Here is a 20,332-nt window from a genome sequence, read left to right as displayed (position 1 = left end):
TTCTGCTTTGTTTCCGTTCCGTTTTGGCCCTGACTAACTCCAGGGGAAGTTCAGCAGCTTAATGCTGCTCTCAGCTCACCAACTAGTCGCCATCTTTGACTGGCTGCTGTTTTCAGAGGTTTTTAGGAGCGTTTCCACAGAAAACAGCTGCCTACTGTTGGAAGTGACGACGATGAGAGCGGTGAGACTGAAAGCAGTACTAGCCGCTGGCCTCCAAACCGAAACACCGAGCTGAAAGATGCTAAATCACTGTTATCAAGTTGGGCTGCACGGTGGTGTAGTGGGTAGCACTGCCGCACAGCAAGAGGGTCCCGGGTTTGATTCCCGGGTCGGGTTCGGGTTCCTTCTGTGTGGAGTTTGCATGTTCTCCCCGTGTCAGAGTGGGTTCTCTCCGGGTTCTCCGGCTTCCTCCCACAGTCCAAAGACATGCAGGATGGGGATAGGTTCATTGATGACTCTAAATTGCCTATAGGTGTAAATGGTTGTCTGTCTCTACATGTCGGCCCTGCGATGGACTGGCGTCCAGTCCAGGGTGAACCCTACCTTCGCCCAATGATAGCTGGGATCGGCTCCAGCCCCCCCACGACCCTGAATACAGGATGAAACGATGGATGGATGGTTATCAAGTTTGAAAGTTCCCTGAAGTCTTTTTGTTTCTTCTTCCTGTGCCAACTTTTCACTGTTGCAGTTTATTAAACAGTGATGTTTGGTTGTACAGACTGTTATTTTGTATTTTTTTTTGTTGTTGCCTTGCCTCAAGCTCAGCGGTACTCCTCTGTGAGTAACCTTGTCTGTTCCACTGCAGCACCGTCAGCAGAGACATGGTTCTTTAATTGTGTTTATTAATGAAAAGCAGAGGAGACATACAGAGCTGAGGACACCGAGTGAAGATCTGAGGAAACCCCAGAGGAATACAACCAGACCAACACCACAACTGATCACAACCCAAACACATAACTGATGACGCATTCATTTACCTTTTCTTCTTCTTTTATTTAATGCATTATTCATGCTTCCCCCAAAGAATACAAAAATATTAATCAGCATTAAACACAAGCATTTGTTTGCATACATACAACAACTTAACGTGTTGTGTTTGCAACTTGGTGTGCTGCCCCCTATTGACCAGAATAAATATTATTATTATAATAATAAAAGTTAGCACTTGTTAGCAAACAGTTGCCTATTTAAACATCCAGGGGATGCGGAGCAACGTTAGCATTTATTTAAAGTCGTGTTTCTGGTCATCTAATGAATGCAACGCTAATATTCAGTTTGTTTGTTTTTTAGCTGTTTTTTAGTCTTCACCGATGCCTGAGGTTAATATCCGGCTCTTTAGAAGTTAAATGCTCCACTGTATTCACCAGCTGGTTACTAACTTTGTACCTGTTTATCATTTATTCATCGTATCATTATTTGCTGCAGGCTGCAGCCGAAAGCCACACTCGTGAGCTGTGAGCGTGCACCAAAAACAAGTCAGAGAAAACACAAAAAAACATTGTGCTGAATGAGGCTGAAACACTTTGTAGAGCTGATGGGGGGAAATCGGAGCAAATTATCTGTGGGTTCATCATTATGAGCGACCCTTTGTCATCCATAGTTAATATAAAAGTCTTGATTGTAGCCACCTTCAATATTAATCATCACATGAGTCAAGTGAAGTAATAAAAAGGCAGATTTAATAAAACATTATACACAAAGGGAGTTTCTCGGGCTCTTTTTAAGTTTATTAAAACGACAGTGTGTGACACCAGAAAAGCATAAGATACGAATCAGAAAAAACTTTCTTTATCCGTCCTCAGATTTGTCACGCTTTGCTGCCAGCTCCGCCGTCGGAGGGATGTTTACATTTTGGGCTTTTCAGGCATCAAATTGCTCAGGAACCCAGAGCAGGTACAGTGATAGAGAGATAAATTAGACTATCCTCTTGCAGACGCTTGTATATCTTGGATGTGCCACGGTACGAAGCCGAGTCCAATAAAGGGGTGAAATATGAGTGAGATACATGCTTATATGAGCCTTTATATGTGCCAGGACGATGGTTTACGGCCTCCTTGTTCCCTGGATGTTTTCCACGCTACTCCTTCCTGAGGCTGCCACCTCCGAGAGCACAACCTGTGCCAGCTTCAATAAACAGTTGCTACCCATATCAAAACCTCTAAGCCAGACCAACAGCATGATCAAGAGGAACACCTGAGGTGAACCCAGAGGTAATCTACCCTTCAGCCTCTCCCTCTCGGTGCTGCTCTCTTTGTTTATTCCAACCTGTCCTTTGTGTTTTCCCTGCTTATTATTTTCTGGATTGGGATGGGAAGGATATTTTTCGCGGTGTCACCTCCCTTGATGCGACTGAACGATATCACGGCGTGATAATCTAACGCTCTCGCATGCCAGGCTTTTCCATTTCCTACCAAAGACCCGGTGACCTCAGTCCATTTCATATACTGCCAACCGCACACTTTGTCACGCACCCCCCCCCCCCCCCCTCCTGTCTCACCTCGATCTCGTTTTTTATTTTCAACTTCACCGTCATTGCTGGGAAGAAAAAAATATCCGTCTGCTCGGGTCAGTGTTCATTCACCTGTACTATACATGATGAATGACTCCAGCGCTCTCACTGGGAAATGGCTGTAGTTAAACAATACAACCCCCCCCTTCCCTCCAAACTGAATGGACAGGCTTAAAGAAACGTGAATGGGAGGTGTGAAAAGGCCAACCACTGAAAGTAATTGGTGCTGTGTTCACTGTTGCTGCTGTGAAAGAAAACAAGTCACTGTACAAAAGAAGTTGTTTGCAGCGTGCCATGAGAGCATCATATCAAGTCAAATTGCCCAGGCAGATATGGCAGAGCTTCAATCAGCCAGAATGAACTCCTGGATTCATTTAAAGCGTGAATTCTCGGGTATTTGCTCTCTCGCTCCGGCAAACGCTCTCAACACAAAGACCGGTATTAAAGCTGCCGCACCAGGCAGCTTCACACCTTAGTGACTTTAATAGGCAGCAGGAGACAGGTTTTAAAAAAAAAAATCTGTATTCTGATACCCAGACATCATGTAATGTAATGTAAACTACACACAGCGATCGGGGTCTACGAGCCTGTGATGGTTTATAGCTGCATCAGAGGGACGAGGGAGGGGAGACAGACAACACTGGTAAGTCCAGCCTTTCCTGGTCAAATATCTGTTGGCTTGTTTAACCGCCACGGTTTTTGTTACTTGCTTTGGGTGGGAAAGATATCTTGTGAGTGCCTCCCTATAAAATACATTAATAGGTTCCCATTGACTGGTAAAATGATACGTCCTAGACATTCCTCTGTCTCAGGTTTATATTATAACACTGTTTTCCAGACTATGCTAATATTCAGCAGTGGTTACAAATAAATATATATATTTTTTTCTTTTAAGTTTTCAAGGTTATTGCTATCAGTTATCACTTCATCGAGGAATATGAGAAATGGATGACTCCACTAGATTTGACTTAACAACTGAATGCACATTTTAAACAATTCACTGAGTGGCTTATAGGTGACATTTTGGGTGCTACTGGAATTACACCGGTGACACTTAAGACCAGTGGCCCTGTGAAGCCGCGCCTATGCACTGTGGTGCTCTAAGCTAAATGCATTACATTAAAGGCACTAAAACACAAAGTACAGCTGAGGGCTGATGGGAATGTCATCTACTGTGCAGGTCGTACGCCAAAGTATTTGACAACTCGTCCTGGGTGACGTGAAGGTCTCAGTGTGTGTAAAATTGGATAAAAGCCATCCATCCAGTAGTCGTTGAGACGTTTCATCATCTGGGAACAATGAACGCCTGCTCAGAATTGATGCTATGTTGAGGTGGATAGATTAAAAATTTTACTCTGCAGACCATAAATGTCCAAAATGATGTGGTGATCCATTGAATATTTGACATATTTCTGTTTGGCTACAAATAGAACATTCATGTAATTGAAAAATACTTTTACAGAAGCACCAGGTTACAATTAAAAACCACTGGCCTCACAACCCCCCCCCCCCCCCCCCCCTATTGTTTAATGCTTGGCTTAGAATCTCATAATTGCAGCAGTGTCTGGGAAGAAATGTGGTGGATATGAATGGAGTCTGGGGTTCACAGCCAGCGGATGGAGGATTTACAGTCAGTAATAAATCGCGTGAAGAAGCAAGGTGCATGCTATCAGTATGACAACATGGCATTATGGGCCAGCGCGAGGTCAAAGGCCCCTGAAATAAAGCTGTAGGTGAAGAAGACATGAGGAATTCACTTTTTTTTTTAGACAGGTTTTAGTCATTGTGAAGTCATCCCATTGAATCCAATCAATAAAATACCTCGTCTGACGCAGGAACAACCCACACACGGAGGCAAGTTCAAGGCCTTGGTATTATATGGCTCACGGTCATCACTTAGGTTGTCATGAAAGTGCAAACATTTCCTGAAATAACCTTTGATTTAGTATTATAAGGTCCTCTCTGGCACTCTCTCTGAATGATGAAATATATATCATCATTGTGGAAGCAGAGGTCAAAACGAGGCTGTATTTTCAGCCCTCATGTTCATCAGGCTTCACCGAACCATTCTCACTCAAAACAAAACCCACCCTCCAAGGGCATTTTGGGCAGAGCAACGGATGTAGTATGGATTGCAAAATAGTCCATAAAAGGCAGAGGAGGGATGGTGGGTGGCTCAAACAAACACAAGACTTTCATCTAGGAGACCACTGTTTGTGTCAAGTGTGAAACTTAAAGTAAAGTTGACCTTTGGTGACGTCAATCATTGGTTACGTGAAGTTTTTATTGTCACTCATGACGAGAATCATGAGTCATGTTAACGTCAACCACAATTTGATGGTTTTGTTGCCTAAATGTAATCTTCCTGTGAATATGGAACTTTATTTTGAAAAGACACAATGCATGTAGCATTGATACGATGTCACTTAGACGTGTAAGGTAGAGCGCCATAGTCTGAAGTTAAGGGCCAATGACCAAGCATTGGACTGACAATGTGTTATATATACTGTATGCGTGCAATATATAACAGCTGCCCAGATACAACTTCCTTTAACTTTCGTAGTTGATGCTCAAAATAGCAAGCATGGAGCCACCCATCACTGTTAAGGGCTGACCTGTCCATCTCACCCACTACATGAGGAACAGTCCCGCTGGTTTCCATAAATAAACCTTCTCCAAACCAACCAGTTATTCTCCACTCATGAGGTCTTTTCTCTAGTAAAACCAGATAACAGCCACGTAAAAACCCAATAATAAAATAGAGCATAAATCTCACCTTTGCGTCACTTGTCCAAGTACATTTTCCAAGTTATTTTTAAAAAACAGCTCATACTCTGTAGGAAAGGCTATTTTCTACATCCTTCTTTACTGGCATTGACTGGTGGAATCATGGAGTCTATTAAATCTGACCTACCAAAGACAGCGGTTATTTATAGACGGCCGTATGCATCGCGGGATGTATTACCAGCTAAATTAACAATCCAATACGTAAACCTTTGTTTTAGATTTATTACAGGTGCCGTGATACATGAAGCCTGATGTTTTCGATGATGTGCTTTTCAAACTATCAAGATTTAATGCGGGACCGAGCCCCGAAAACCTGTTTCACTACAATGACCATAATTCACTGCACCTATATGACACACAGCACCATCTGCGCACCAGAGCATCGCGGGCCTCGTCTGATTTAGCAGCGTGTCTGCAGCGACGCGCTCCGAACGTAAATTTGAAGATGTAGCCTTGATGCTCAGGTGGAAGCACGGCAGTCAGACTGAGTTGTGATGTCATGAGCTCATACAAGTGGTCTTGGGTGTCATGGAGTCTTTGCAATGCTCAAATTACTTTCAAAGGTTATGTCTGGTCAGGGTAAAAGGAAATGTTAACAAGAAGACATCAATAAATTCCCTAACAGTGCCTTTTGAAGCCTGTTAGAATTGTGAGAGTTGACATAAAAATAGAATCTTGGTGTTTTTTTTTCTCCGGATATCTCAGTTTGACCTTGAAAAAAGTGCCTCGAACCTCCAACTGTCAGTTTGCGTGGAGACTTTTCTGCTGATGATCTCAGCTCCTTCGCGCCCTCTATCTCCTTCCCTCCATCTCATTATCTCTTCAAATATCATAACTTATTCAGAGGCCCTTAAAAGGCAGACTATACCCTGACACAGCAATATCCACCAGGAGTCCGCCAGTTCATTAAAAAACCTCATCAAACATGCGCAACACAAACACACACACACCGACACACACGCGCGTGCACACCAGCTAATTCAGCTTTCTGGGACGCTTTGCCCCGTGGTGCTAACAAGTTTCCTCTAGCTCTCGCATATTGTGTCTTATCGGGGTGCAAGATCGGGATGTTGAAAGGCCTTTGTCTGAGCGTTCCCACCGCGAACAAAGCCAGACATTCGCTGTACATGTGGAAAGAGTGCGCCGTCTGCAAACCTGCGAGCAACCTGTGTAGCTTTGGTCTGTCACCAGCAGAGCTGACCCCCTTTAAAAAACAAAAAAAAAACTTTTAAAATTATGTCATCAACTGTCACGTATACCCTGATAATTTTCCTTCTGGCATCCAGTGTTCAAATTACCCCACACCTGGTTGCCATGTTGGTTGCATGTTTTTGATGAAAATCACTTGCCAAGAAGGAATGCTTTTCAATGGTCCCTCAGAAGAATAGCTTAGGGCTTTATTAGGGACCATACGCCTGTCTGACAACACACTCCTGATGTTGTGTTAAATCCCATATGCAGCTGTGTGTTACTCAGAGCGTCTTGAGGTATGTGTGTGTGTGTTGTGTTGGGTAAACGGCCCTCTTCAGCTTTATTACCTGGCCATGAATCATGAGCCTTCATTACAGCCTGCTCATTGTGCTCTGAAGGTTAAGCAAACCAATTAGAGTTCCCCACACGCCGTTGGGGTTCTCGGCAACAACTGCATCCCCACGTCTTGCATCCTAAACAGGCAAAGACGAGGTCCGGGGATTAAAAGAAAAAAAAAAAAAAAGGAAGTGAGGGCTAGGAACGAGGAAGCGTATAGGAGGCCGGGGAAAGGGGAGAGGAGGGAAGTGTGGCAGGGGTCGAAGGAGAAAGGAGGAAACTATGGGAGAGAGAAAGAGGGGAAAGAGAATGAAAGAAGCCCTATTAAAAGAAATGACACCGTCATGGTTCAGTGAGCGCCTGCACTGGGCGGCAGTACCCCCGTGCTTAATGCTCTCTGGCTGTCAGCGCCACAGTCAGCAGCACCGCCTGGGTGCTCCCAGGGGGGGGAGGGGGGGGTGTGTTGGTCTACGCTCTCGATTAACTCTGCCGCTTATTAGAATAGATACTGGGAAAAGGACTCAGCCGACCAAAGAGCAGATCCGATAGAGTGCAGACGTGGCACAGTGTAATCATAACGTGGAGTGTAATTTTGAGAGTTCCTCGACCAGTCAGATCTGAGGTTTAGATAGGCTGCAGCGGCGCCGCCGGCAGATCTTTGATTACACCCCCTCCTCCTGCATATTGGTTTTGACTCTTTTTTTTGCATTTTTTGTTGTTGTTTTTTCATCATCATTTTCCATGGGTGAATGATATGTTGTTTATGTCGGGGAAGACTTGAGAAACCGTGTGGATTCATGCGCCGGGTGGAGTTCAACGTGTGAACGTCTCTCGTCTCTCTCATATTCCGGCGAGCACGTCGGGGGGGGGATTCAGGTACCCGCCGAAAGAACTGTCAAAGGAGTTTTTGAGAAACAGACGAAATTATAGCTTTCATCCGCACGCAAAGCGGATGAAGGTGCCCTGAAATTGGTTCCTTTCAGAAGCGTACAAAGAAAGGTCACTGCATTGGCGAAATGTGACGAGGAGCGGTGTTTAACAGGATGTGGCTGTCCCCCCCCCCCCCCTTCTCTTGTCTATGAGGATGCAACGTTTACATGACCGTTGACCTTCTCATAAGTTTGTAGATATTTTAAATAAGCCGGAACTGAACTTCTTGGTGAAGGAGATGAGACAAGGGATAGAGAGAGAGAGAGAGAGAGAGAGAGAGAGAGAGAGAGAGGGAGAGAGAGAGTGAGAGAGTGAGAGAGTGAGAGAGTGAGAGAGAGAGAGAGAGAGAGAGAGAGAGAGAGAGAGAGTGGTTTCATCCAGAAGATATAAATGTGAGGCGACGGCTGGGAAAGGCTGACGCGGGCGCACTAAGTTGCCGTATTAGCATTTCAGAGGGAATAGTAGAGGAACGAGCTAGGAAACAAAAAGGCTGGATCAGCACTGACTGACAGAACCAAGGACTAATGTTCAGTGAAAAAAATAAATAAAAAACTCCTCCTTCTCCTCTTCCTGTGTCTGCGTTTCCCTCCAGCTGCGCTCAGCCAGAACATCAGCTAAAGATGAATGACTGTCAGGCTTTCATTGGAAACACGGTTGGTCCAAACACATTAATATTGTAAGGAAAAAAAAAATACATGCCCTTCGTGGTCATGACTAATTATCGTTATTATAATTCATCATCATATAACCCTGAAAAGGGGTGAATCTGACTGCTTTTTTAAGAACATCTTGTTAGTATTTTTGTAATTTTATTCCATTATGTGTAACCGTGTGTCCTATTAAGGGTCACGGGGGGCGGAGACGATCCCAGCTGATATTGGGATAAGGGCAGTGTACCCTCTATCGCTATGACAACCATTCACACTAATTCAATTCACTTCACCTGCATGTCTTTGGAAGGAGGGAGGAAGCCGGAGAGAACTCACACAGACACGGGGAGAACATGCAAACAGCACACATGAGGGCGCCCAAACCCCGGATTCAAACCCGGACTCCAACCTGGATTCCAACCCAGATTCAAACCCGGATTCCAACCTGGATTCCAACCTGGATTCCAAACCGGATTCCAACCTGGATTCCAAACCGGATTCCAAACCGGATTCCAACCTGGATTCCAACCTGGATTCCAAACCGGATTCCAACCTGGATTCCAACCTGGATTCAAACCCGGACTCCAACCTGGATTCCAACCCAGATTCAAACCCGGATTCCAACCTGGATTCCAACCTGGATTCCAAACCGGATTCCAACCTGGATTCCAACCCAGATTCAAACCCGGATTCCAACCTGGATTCCAACCTGGATTCCAAACCGGATTCCAACTCAGATTCCAACCCAGATTCCAACCTGGATTCCAAACCGGATTCCAACCTGGATTCCAACCTGGATTCCAAACCGGATTCCAACTCAGATTCCAACCCGGATTCCAACCTGGATTCCAAACCGGATTCCAACTCGGATTCCAATTCCAACCTGGATTCCAACCCAGCTTCAAACCCAGATTCCAACCCGGATTCCAACCCATATTCAAACCCGAGTTCCAGTGAGGTGACGGTGCTAACCACTACACCGCTGTACAGCAAGTCAAGTACAGTATATTCCATATAATTTGTTCCTCATAAATGCTATAACTTGCACACCAACAAAAACATACCAGAGAAATCAGGGATGGATGCTAATATTTTTAAGCATTGTCCACATGAGCCACCAAGGCCCCCGAATTTGGTGGCCAAAGTCAATTTTAGGCTTCTTGACCAGTTGAGGAAACTTGTCCTTCGACGGGTCGTATTCTTGTCATTTCAGTCAGCCTTCTGTGTTTATGCTTCTCTCGGGATCGTGATTGAGTTTGAGCAGCTTTAGTAAACCCGCACTTCAGTCGCCCAACATATAGGTAGCTACCCAGCGACGAGTGCTGTTGTTGTTTTCGTAGAATGTTGAAAAAAAAAAAAAAGATGTGCATATTTGTTGCCCACAGTAACGTTTTGAGGAACGGATGTTTGTTGGTTAATGTCAAACCCTGGAAAGAATGTCTCTGTTTGTTTGTGCAGCTATTTACTGCAGGTGTTTACATCTCTGTGCAGTTTATTCTTGATGCGCATGCTTGCAGATGTATCACTGACTGGAACAAGCTGTTCCCCAATGTGTGTGTGTGTGTGTGTGTGTGTGTGTGTGTGTGTGTGTGTGTGTGTGTGTGTGCGGCTCTGGGATCTGCCCTTGCGTTCAGACGGTCCCGTCGCCCCCTCCTTCTGTCAGATTTCCTTGAAGTAGAGTGGGGCTCAGGGGTCCCCGCTGCTGCCCACGTCAGCTTGACCCGCTTTAAAACGCCACCATCATCAGAGAAAAAGAGCCTTGAAATGCCCGTTAGTGCTGAGCTCCGGCTTCCCATTCACAGCCCTCTGAAAGCCCCACTCACCGCAACCTGATAACGGCTCCAGGTGTCTGGATGCCGTCCAAATAGCTGCCTATAGTTTTCCCTCTGTTAGAATGTCTCAGTCCGAGCGCATGTTTTGACTGCCCCCCCCTCTCCCCTTTCATTCTCACTCCCACTCCCCTTTTTGCACATCCACTCATTTTCCCTTCGCCTGCTTCCCTTGCCCGGGAAATCTTTATTAAAGCCTTCTTTAAACGACTATTCTGCATTGATAACCATGGATACTGAGTTGCTGGACAAAGTCACTTCAGCCTGTATAGTCTACAGTTCAATGCCTTTTCAGCACCAGTTAAACTGTATGCTGAGATGGGAATCATATTTACTGCAGTCAGCAGGTTTATTATGGCTTATATTGCTTTGGTAGCTGCTGCTTCCATATGATTTTTTTTTTTTTTGTAGTGTGCACACTCGGGATAGTTTATATAAAAGGCGAGGTAAAACCATTAAAGTTTTTTTTTTAAATGTACATTATTCATGTGCTACGGTACAGGTCATTCTGGGTAAATTACTTTGGAGCATCCCTGTTCTCATATCGAACCCACAGGACGAGTATGTTTTCTCTTATTTCATTCTCTACACAATGTTTTGCTGCAATTGTGAGATTTTGGATTAGATAACCTGTCCTCCAGGCAATGGGTCTTGGGGCAGAAGTAATCCTTACAACTACCCCCCCTTTATTCTGTTCCCATAGCGGTTGTGTAAGTGGTGATACACTTAAATCCTTCCGTATCCCGCTGGAAAACAGCAGTCACCAAAGTTCACTGGCTGAATTAAAACTTGCTCGCCTCTTCCCATCACCCCCGGAGTACAATGCAAATGTTCAAAAAGTTCTCTCTCCATTCAAATTATGTGACTGGAATGTGAGAGTGCTAGTTTGACCCAGTTTCTCTATTATCACAAAATGTTGAACATGCAAAAAATGGGAAGATGAGCCTTAAAATGAGAAGCCCCAGTATATCCTCGAGGCACATGGCTGGAATGAAATCCACCCAACCCAGGCAATCTGTTTGCCAGGGAAAGAGACATTCAAGTATTTTTTATTTTGGGATATTCATGTTCCACTCGTCCACTGAGCACCTGCCTTCATCTTCGCCCCTTTTGCTTCTTGGCTTCCTGTGTGGATGGGCTTCTGTCCCACGGGGCCCTCTGGCACTCCAGGTAATGGAATCACGAGGCGAGTATCAGTTAGACATAGAGGATGTGAGGCGCTTCTTCTCGGTGTGATTAAAGTGTAAGTATGATGAGATGCGTCGCCGGCTTCCTGTCAAAATCCGAACCCCCGCAGGGTCATCGTCCCTGACCAGGCGGACACCTCCAGCCGGGCGAATCAGCCAGATAAGGTAATGTCATTACCTATCTGATGATGCTCCGACAGAAGTAACACATCTTTTACTAATTTAAAGCAGCTGCTTGGCTTTTCTTTTTTCTTTTTTCCTTTTGGACTGTCCGTGCTCAGCGCCGCAGTACAATTAGTAGGTGATTTAACAGCGCAATTAAAAATACTGTCAAGGGAATGCAGTCGTGTTTGCATTTGAATGCTGTTATTGGCAGCCTAAAAGGTGGTCGGTGCTTATTTTGGATGAGATTCTTCTGTCGCACAGCTGGGCAACACTGGCGTCGAGTCAGACCGACGGTGAATTGACCGCTCACTAAAACCCCCTCCTTCCACCGAAGCGGCGATCGTCATGGCAGTCACAGCTTAGCAACCATGTGTAGTCAAGGCAGGTCTGTCTGGTCTCTGGATTCTCCACATGTTGGAGCGGTGTGGTGAGAGTGATACTCTGCACCTAAAGGACTCTGGGGATTCAAGGAAACACTGGAAAGGCAGCAGGAGAGCTCATGGAGCTAACGTTAGCTTAATTAGCTAGCTGGGCAACATCTACGCTCCCCTGCTTTTGTCTTCCTCCGTCTGAAATCAAGGAGCCATTGTTTCAAAAATGACGGAGAATTTCAGAGCAGTAAATCACCCTCCATTATCATGGTAAACCGCATGTCGCTTGACAGGCGTAGCAACCGTATCCAAGGAGGATGGGGCCTAACGAACAGTGAATTTGTTCGAGACACAAACGAATATTCAAGGTGACAAACGGATGATAAGTTCGAGCTGAGGAGTGAGATTTCCTTGACTTTGGTTATTAGCTGATATCCAACACGCAGGCTGAAGAGATGGATGGATGAAGTCATCAGGAGATGGAAAGTCAGTGTGCAAAAATCATAAATCTAGAATTAACAAAAACTCACACTCACACACACACACACTTTGCTTCCTGTGACGCCAGCTGTTGGTCTCAGTGTGTATTTCGGCTTCTGTTTATTCCCTCATCCCTCTCACTTAACTCCTTTCACTGCAGATGGTGCAACAAACAAACTGCAACCGTTTGAGTCATGTTTCATAAAAAGCTAGCCAATTATTGAAAACATATTCTTTCGCCGATTTGCAATGAATGACTTAAATTAAAGCGGTTCGGAGCCTAATTCACTTTGCATCGCAGAAAATTTTCTGTCTCAGGGTCCAATTTGCGACGGGGACCGCCGATGGAAGCTGGAGGCTTCCTCGCCGCAGTAGGAGAGTGGTATCGTGATTAATTTACGCTTGTTTTGTCGGCGCAGGAAGCCACCAAAAAAAAAAAAAAAGAAGCTCATTACAATCAGCTGGGTTTTGTCACAGTCCGGGCTCCTTCTAATCTCCCATAGAGACGCCGAGCGATGCAGCCTCTCTGAATATGCATTGATGATGATTGCATGATTTATGCATGAGCGTCATGGCACCTTAAGACCATCCCCGCCCAATAGAAGCCCTCCAAATTCTGAAAATTAGAGCTTTTGTCGGCGTTGTGTTTGTTTTAGGCACTCGACTGCATCTCTCGCTGGGCCGTTTCTCGAACGCGTCGGAACGCCGCTGAATGAGCGCTTAGCGTGGAAGTTTAAGATAAGAGCGGCTTGTTTGTTTGAATATTTACCAAGTGCTTGTACAAAGCTATTAGGAAACATGCTGTAAACTGTTGCTTTCAGATGACATTCAGTTTGCTCCATGTCTTTGTTTGACTTTGGGCTTTTACCTGCAATTAGACTCCTCTTAATTGCCCGGCTTGTCAGCGATAGCCTCGAATTAGCTCCGTGATTGATGGTTGTATGAGAGCTCGAGGAGTGATGTGTGCGCTAACCTTCCAGTGAGCTCATTTCACGAGGGTGTTGACCCCTCGATAAACACAGACAAGACCCTCCGAGACCACACCAGCGCCCCGGGGGTTTTCCCCGTTAGCGCTGATAGATGATGATGCGCTGGTCTGCTCGCTCCTCCAGCCAAGTTTCCTCCACAGTTGCTGCCTTTTTATCAACAACCACCTGACTCTGGTGTGTGAGCAGATAAAATGGACTAAACTACCAAAAGGTAAACGTTTGCAAGATGCAGGATTTGATTGTTCTAGCTCTTTATGGTGGAGGTAATTTTTACTTTGTACATTTTTGTCGTTCAATCCATAACAATCTTTGAACATAAAGTACCTCCATTTTTTTTGCATCTAAAACTTTCCTTTCCTTTTTCACTCGGTTATTTCAAACCACTGGGTGACTCATAAGTCACGGACAGATTGCTGACCGCTGACGAGGATGGATGACGGAGGGAGGCTTTCTTCACATATTTGAAGAAAGACTTCATGAGCAAATGGCAGGTCATGATGGCCATTTAAATGGCTTTTGAACAATTCCCTTTAAAAGCTGTGTTTTTACATTACTGAGACCTTGTCCTTTCAAAAGCCATACACCTAATAAGTTATATGGCTGTGCATAGCATTCTTATAAGGCTATATCTCTGGGAGGAGAAGTCAAAAGTAGGTGAAGTCTCTCAACAGTCAAGGACGCAGTTTGTGACTTAAAGCTGCACTAATCAATATTTTTATCTAAACCATAGCTCAACTCTGTTCCCACCCAGTTCCCACCCTCTGTGAAGCTTCTAGCATCTTTAAAATCAGTGTTTTGGTCAACTCCTGCCCTTCACTGCAGCCTAGCAACCCTGTCTCCTACAAAACAACTCACTCAACTGCAAAAATAGCCAGAAAACAAACATCATTTGGCCGAAAATGCACTAAGAAATAGAAACAGAATCCCAAACATTACATTACCCTCGGGTGAAAGCCCTGTGTTTTCTTTAAATGCTTCACCAACTTATGCTGACTGATTTCAAATGAATCTTATGACGCGTCAAAAGCAAACACAGTCCATCACAAAATGTGTATCCGAAATATGAAAAAAAAGGAATTCACGACGCAATTTCCTTGGAAACGTAATGATGAGGAGACGGGTTTATTGGTTTGAGCAGTGACTGTGAACGTTCGCTACCTGCTCGGCACCAAATGACAGTCAAAGTCAGCGATTAGCTGGTGAACATGACGGTTGTTTGCAAACACGTTCATCATATCAGAATTAGAAGGTGTAAATATGACAACTTTCTGTTTACAGCTTGTTTGCGTCCTCAAAATGAGCACACAAGAAAAAAAATCTCATTGATGGATGCATATCTAGGATGTCTACGTCTCCGGTTTCCATCCGGTGAAAGCGAGCGCCTCTTTGTTTCCGTCTGTACTCTGAGGATGAATAAACAAGCCTCCTCAGGTGGACAGACTCATTAATCACCGACGCGTTACTGACCGTTGACGAGAGAGACTGAGAGCTCGCCCCCGGCCCGGGATGAATGATGGCGGGAGAGGTTTTTCCTCTCAGGTGGAAGAGGAGGCCATGTTGCTCTGCTAGCCGATCAGCAGCAACACCCCCCCCAAAAAAAGTACAAACCAATCTGGAGCCTTTGATGTCCCCTTTGCATAGCAACTCTTTCTCTCGCCTCTCTCACCACAGACCATACCCTCCACCCCCCCCCATTTTCTCCCACTCTCACTTTGCTCTCCCCAACTTTCTCTCATCTTCCTCTGCCGAGCGAGATCTCTTCCATATTCCTTTTGCTCAGGTCCGCGGGCTGAGACTGACTTGTTTAACGAGTGCCTGGCAGGGCCGGGCGCTCGATGTGGCAGCTGTGGAAAAAAAAAAAAAAAAAAAAAAAAAAGGTTGATGTGGCCCTCTCTCTCCCTCTCTCTACCACAGGAGAGTGAATCCCAGGGAGGGAGCCTCCAGATGGGCTCGGTTTGAAGCAGTTCACCCCTGGTTCCCCTCGACGAGACCCACGCGGGATAACGCCGCATATCTGAATACTAAATGCATATTGAGTGAAATTAATTACCCGGTTGGATTTGGGTCTTTATTTACATACTGCACCTGATACTGTTTTTTTTTTTTAGTTTGTGGTACTTAAACTACATTTCACTTCTATGCTAGTGCATCAGTTGGAGTATTTCTTTTTTTTTTTTGTTTTAATTAATGCCCAGAAGAGACTGACCTCTGTCACCACACATTCCCGACGTGCGACAGATGCTTTGATCTATTCCTGCTTCAACGCTCCTCTCTCCTCCGACTACAGCCTGCTGGTATTCTCCCTGCGTGCCTCCGTGCTGACACTGCTTTCCTCCTGCATCTCATTGATTCAGGAGCCCTGAGTGATAGATGGGTTTAATAAAGCAAGGTGCAGTCCCCCCCAAATAAATGAGCGAACGCAGGATTTATTACCAACATCTGCATTTTAAGGGGAGTAAACAGGGGCCTAAGCTGGGAAACACGGTTTCGCGATACTCCCACAACCGAGAAGTCTGGGCCCAGAGACATTTGGCAAGCCGTGCACATACACACGGATACGCTAACATGCCTATTATACACACACATCGATGCACACTTCCAATCACCGCCTTTCCCCGCATTCCCCTCTCCTTCATTCTCTCCGTCACTTTATTCTGACATGCTATTCATTGTTCTCCTTCAATAAAAGGAGACCTTGGGTTGTTTTTTGCAAAGATCTTTTTGGCATCTCTCCTCTCTTCTTCTCAGTTACTCGCTCTTCAGTCTTTTCTTCCCCTTTTGTCTTTTTTATTCTGACAGACATTCCCTACTTTTGAAGCTGCAGAGCCATTTCTGTTTGAACACAAGTGCTCATCACGAGTTTGTCACCATACATAATTGTCTTTTTGTCATAAACAGCAGCACATTTTATTTGGCCTCTCCTCCTTTTTGTCTTCTTTTTTTTTTTTGTTGCCATGACAGTGCTATAGGCTGTTTAGCGGTGGTGATTTATCCGTGCGCGGTGCCAGTGGAGCTAAATCTCTACTCCCCTTGGCACTGGAACAGTAGTGTGCATGGTTTAATTTCAGCTCTGAAAGACTGTCGTGCTGCAGTGATAACACAGGCCTGTTTGTCGGTGATTGGACTAATTAATAGGCTCACAGATGATTCGCCGCTGCCTCACCCAGCCACTGTGAAGGAGAGAGAGGAGAAAGGAAAAAAGAGAGGACAAAAAAATAAAGGAGCTTGACCCGGGAACTTCAGAGCGTCTTAAAAAAAAACTTAGGTTCACTCATTAACTTTGATGTGCACGAAAAAGAGATTAAGCCATAAAATGCCACAAAATTGCACCCCACAGATGACTGCAGCTTTTTTTTTCTCCGAGCATGTTTGTTTATTAATGACAGCATTTTGACCACTCAGTCGATAATTACAAACACATTTAGCAGCTCTCACAGGGCTTACGCACTTTTTCGTCTCCCCGCCGCCACTTGCACATCTGATCGCCTGAAAGGTTTATGCAGGACTTTGTCCCTCCCTCTCCCCCCCTTTTCTGTCTCACTGCAGATGACCCACTAAAGCTTTACACAATGAGTGCTACTCTGATAGCTATCCCTCTGTGTAATTACAGACTGAGCTGTGACTAAATGAAAGAAATTGTGTGTTTACCACACATGCATTAGTCAACAATATGTTTCTCCGGGAGGGGAGGGGGGATTATTTTCTGCACAGACTTGACTGCTGACAATGATGAATGACTACAGTGTATAGCAGTTTGGGCAATTTGTCCCCGAACTTTAAATCTGGAATTTAAGTGTCAGCCTACACACACACTTGTTTATCACACACACACACATGCTCCCTGTCTGTTTTCATGTGTGAAGCTCTGTACATAAAGTGCATAATAAAAAAAAAAAGAGGAATGTATTCACTTCAAAGAATGTAGTGTTTAAACAAAGCCAGCAGCGGGGGAGACACTGTTTTAGCAGAGGGCGCCATACAGCAGCGAGAGGCTCCTCCAAATGTGCGGCGCAAAGTGCTTCACACTCGTTTGATTAACCCAGTTTATCCGGCGTAAAGTCGCAGCGTGCACGTAATGTGCAACAGTGCAAATGCAGATGTCTTCGATTTCACCTCGCTGTGAGACACGTGCGTCTCTGCAGTGGCGGGTGATGGTAGCGCCTTCGTTCAGGGCTTTGTGGGGTTTTTTTTTGCTCACCTGACATACGGCTACTAATTCATTCATTTTCCTATGTATATTACAGAGTGTCATGCATGTTTTAAAAGCAATCCGCTTCATCCTGTCAGATTCAAAGCCTTCTTTTTTAGTTAACACCCTGCACAAATGCCCGTCTCAATTTGACCCTTCGCCAAAGCCCCCCCTCCGCCTCCCCTGCTGCTCTGCCATCAAACTGTCAGAGCTGCAGTGGAGCCCACACTGTCACTAACTGCAATCACTGAAGAAATCCCATCTATTTTCTTTTTTTTGCAAAAAACGAAAGCAATTTCAGGGAGAAACTGGTTCTAAAATATGTCTGAAGATGCAGGATTTCAAACTGATTCAGCACTGAAAACAAGTCAATGAGATAAAGATAGAAACTACAGACTACAGATCGAGGCTGGGCAATAAATCAATATTATATAGATGACTAGATATCATCTTGGGCTTTGGATATCGTAATATGGCATCACTCTTTTCCTGGTTTCAAAAGCTGCATTACGGTAAAAAAGTGTAATTTTCTGACTGTTCTAGGAAACTGGACAAGTTTCTATTTCTTCACAGACGTAAACGGTGAAGCCAGTGTTACCTTTCAGTGTGCAGGGAATCTAATATTCAGTGTCACCATCACACTCATCATGGTGAAAAATACTTGCCAGGACAAGAACAGAGAAGATAAATGAAGTGTTGGCAGGATTGAGGAAACCGTATTCAGTTTTTAGTCACAACCAAAAGATGAACGGTGCAGCTGTGAAAGCTAGCTAACCTCATCGCTAATGGAGCAGCATCAGTGCCAAAGCCACATTATGAGGGTGAGTTTGAATTAATTATGAGTGAGGCCCAGATTAAGTCTGAATATCATCCTTTTTTAATTAATATAAATCCTCGGAAACAAATGAAATCTCCACAACAATAACTTAATACCTCAAATCACGTATTTCAAAATATGGAATGTCTGAAATCTGACTATCCGACCAGCACCGTCACATTCCTTGTAACCTAATAACGTTGTTTTCATTGGAAGATTTCATGTTGGTGTGAAAAAAAACATTTATTCTTAAAAAAAACATTTATTCTTAAAAATTTTTTGCAAGGTTTAATGCTTTTTGGGGAATTCTTAAAAAAGTGGGCGGGGTTCTGACGACTGCAGCACACCATGCCGACGCCAATCTTTACAGAAGGAGTCACTTTATTTTCATTCGGTTAACATTTGAATAATGCAAAAACTCAACTGACAAAGTGCACTTTATATGTAACCTAGCTTTGCTTAATTTAAAGTAGCGTGTCGGCTGTCAATCGAATGCTAACAGCGTTAGCTCATTGCCCATAGCTACCGTTAGCCGGCTCACAGCCCCGCTGCTGCTGCTGCTGGCCAGCACATCGGTGAAAGTGTCCACTCTGCTACTCTTTTTTATCCATAATTCACAAGAAGGAGAGGTCACAAGAAGACACAGAGACAGATTGGTGTTTCCATTTGTGTCATCACTTTCTTGTTCTTCCAATATACTTGCAAATATTGTCAACAGTGTTTCTCAGAGGAAGATAAAATCAACTGACATTCAACTCTCATATCCGCAGATTACCCATCTGGTGCGTGGGGAGGGGGGGGGGGGGATACAAACCCTGAGGGACCGTCTCACATACATGTTGGGATGAGTTTGCACAAATTACATAAAATTCTGAAGCTCGTTATTGACTAAAAAGAATGAAACACTATTTGTTTCCGTGATCTTGCAGCCATCGCTGCGTTGAACTTGCTGTCGTCTGTCCCGACCAGCTGAGCCTGAACGGGTCCATCAGCAGAAGACGAGTGCAGTCGCCCCCCCGACCTAACGCCCCACCGATGGGACGGACGGTTTGCAATGCTGCTTTGACTACACGACATCGCTTCCATGCGCGGACCTCGGGGGTCAAAATCATTGTGTATTTCTGAGCCGCTGGTCTTGGGGGAGTCCGAGAGCACAGCAGCGTGATCGGGGGGGCGCGCGGCGGTAAATAATTCATGTTTCACAGGCGGTCTTGCTCATGCTAGTGTGGAATTTTTTAAAGCAGCAGCTGAATGATGTCCTCTAACTCAAGGTCTGGGGTCCCCGAGTGGGTATTACGCCTCAGGATAGTCCTATTAATGAGGAATGTCTGTAATGCTGTTCACATATGTTTCACCAGACTTTTGATGAAATGTGGCATCGGAGGGCCATTAGTCCAGGCATGCTCAAGTCACTGTAATGCTGATGGTAATCTGCTCTGGGACTGTACTGGAACCATTCCCCCAGTGGTAATGTGTCAATCCAGCGGCGGGGAAATGAACACCTCTCATACTTCACGCTCCTCACTGTCTCCCATCACCGGGGGGCCCATTCTCTCATCTTCCCCCTAATCTCAATCTCCCTTTCTTTCTTTCATCCCACCTCCTCTCCCTCCCAGAGCTTTTTTTTTTACCTTAGTCAATCCCCGTGAAGATGAAGTGGCAGGATAAGGTCGAGGCATCTGTAAAGGCTCTCATTGGGGCTTAATGAATACCATTAATTCAATCGGGGGACTTGTTTGGATGGCCGTGGCCTTTGTCCAGTCGTGATTAAGCGATGCTATCAGCTATCAATCGTAATGAGCTTTTGTGGTCGTGGGAGACGGGCGCCCCGGCCGGTGAAATAATAACATCTTGGGTCTGATGATAGCGGGGAGTGCGGCCAGGCATCCATCTCTAATGATA

The sequence above is a fragment of the Eutrigla gurnardus genome, assembly GCF_963514095.1.
Source record: "Eutrigla gurnardus genome assembly, chromosome: 5".
NCBI lineage: Eukaryota > Metazoa > Chordata > Actinopteri > Perciformes > Triglidae > Eutrigla > Eutrigla gurnardus.
This window is presented reverse-complemented; position numbering follows the sequence as displayed.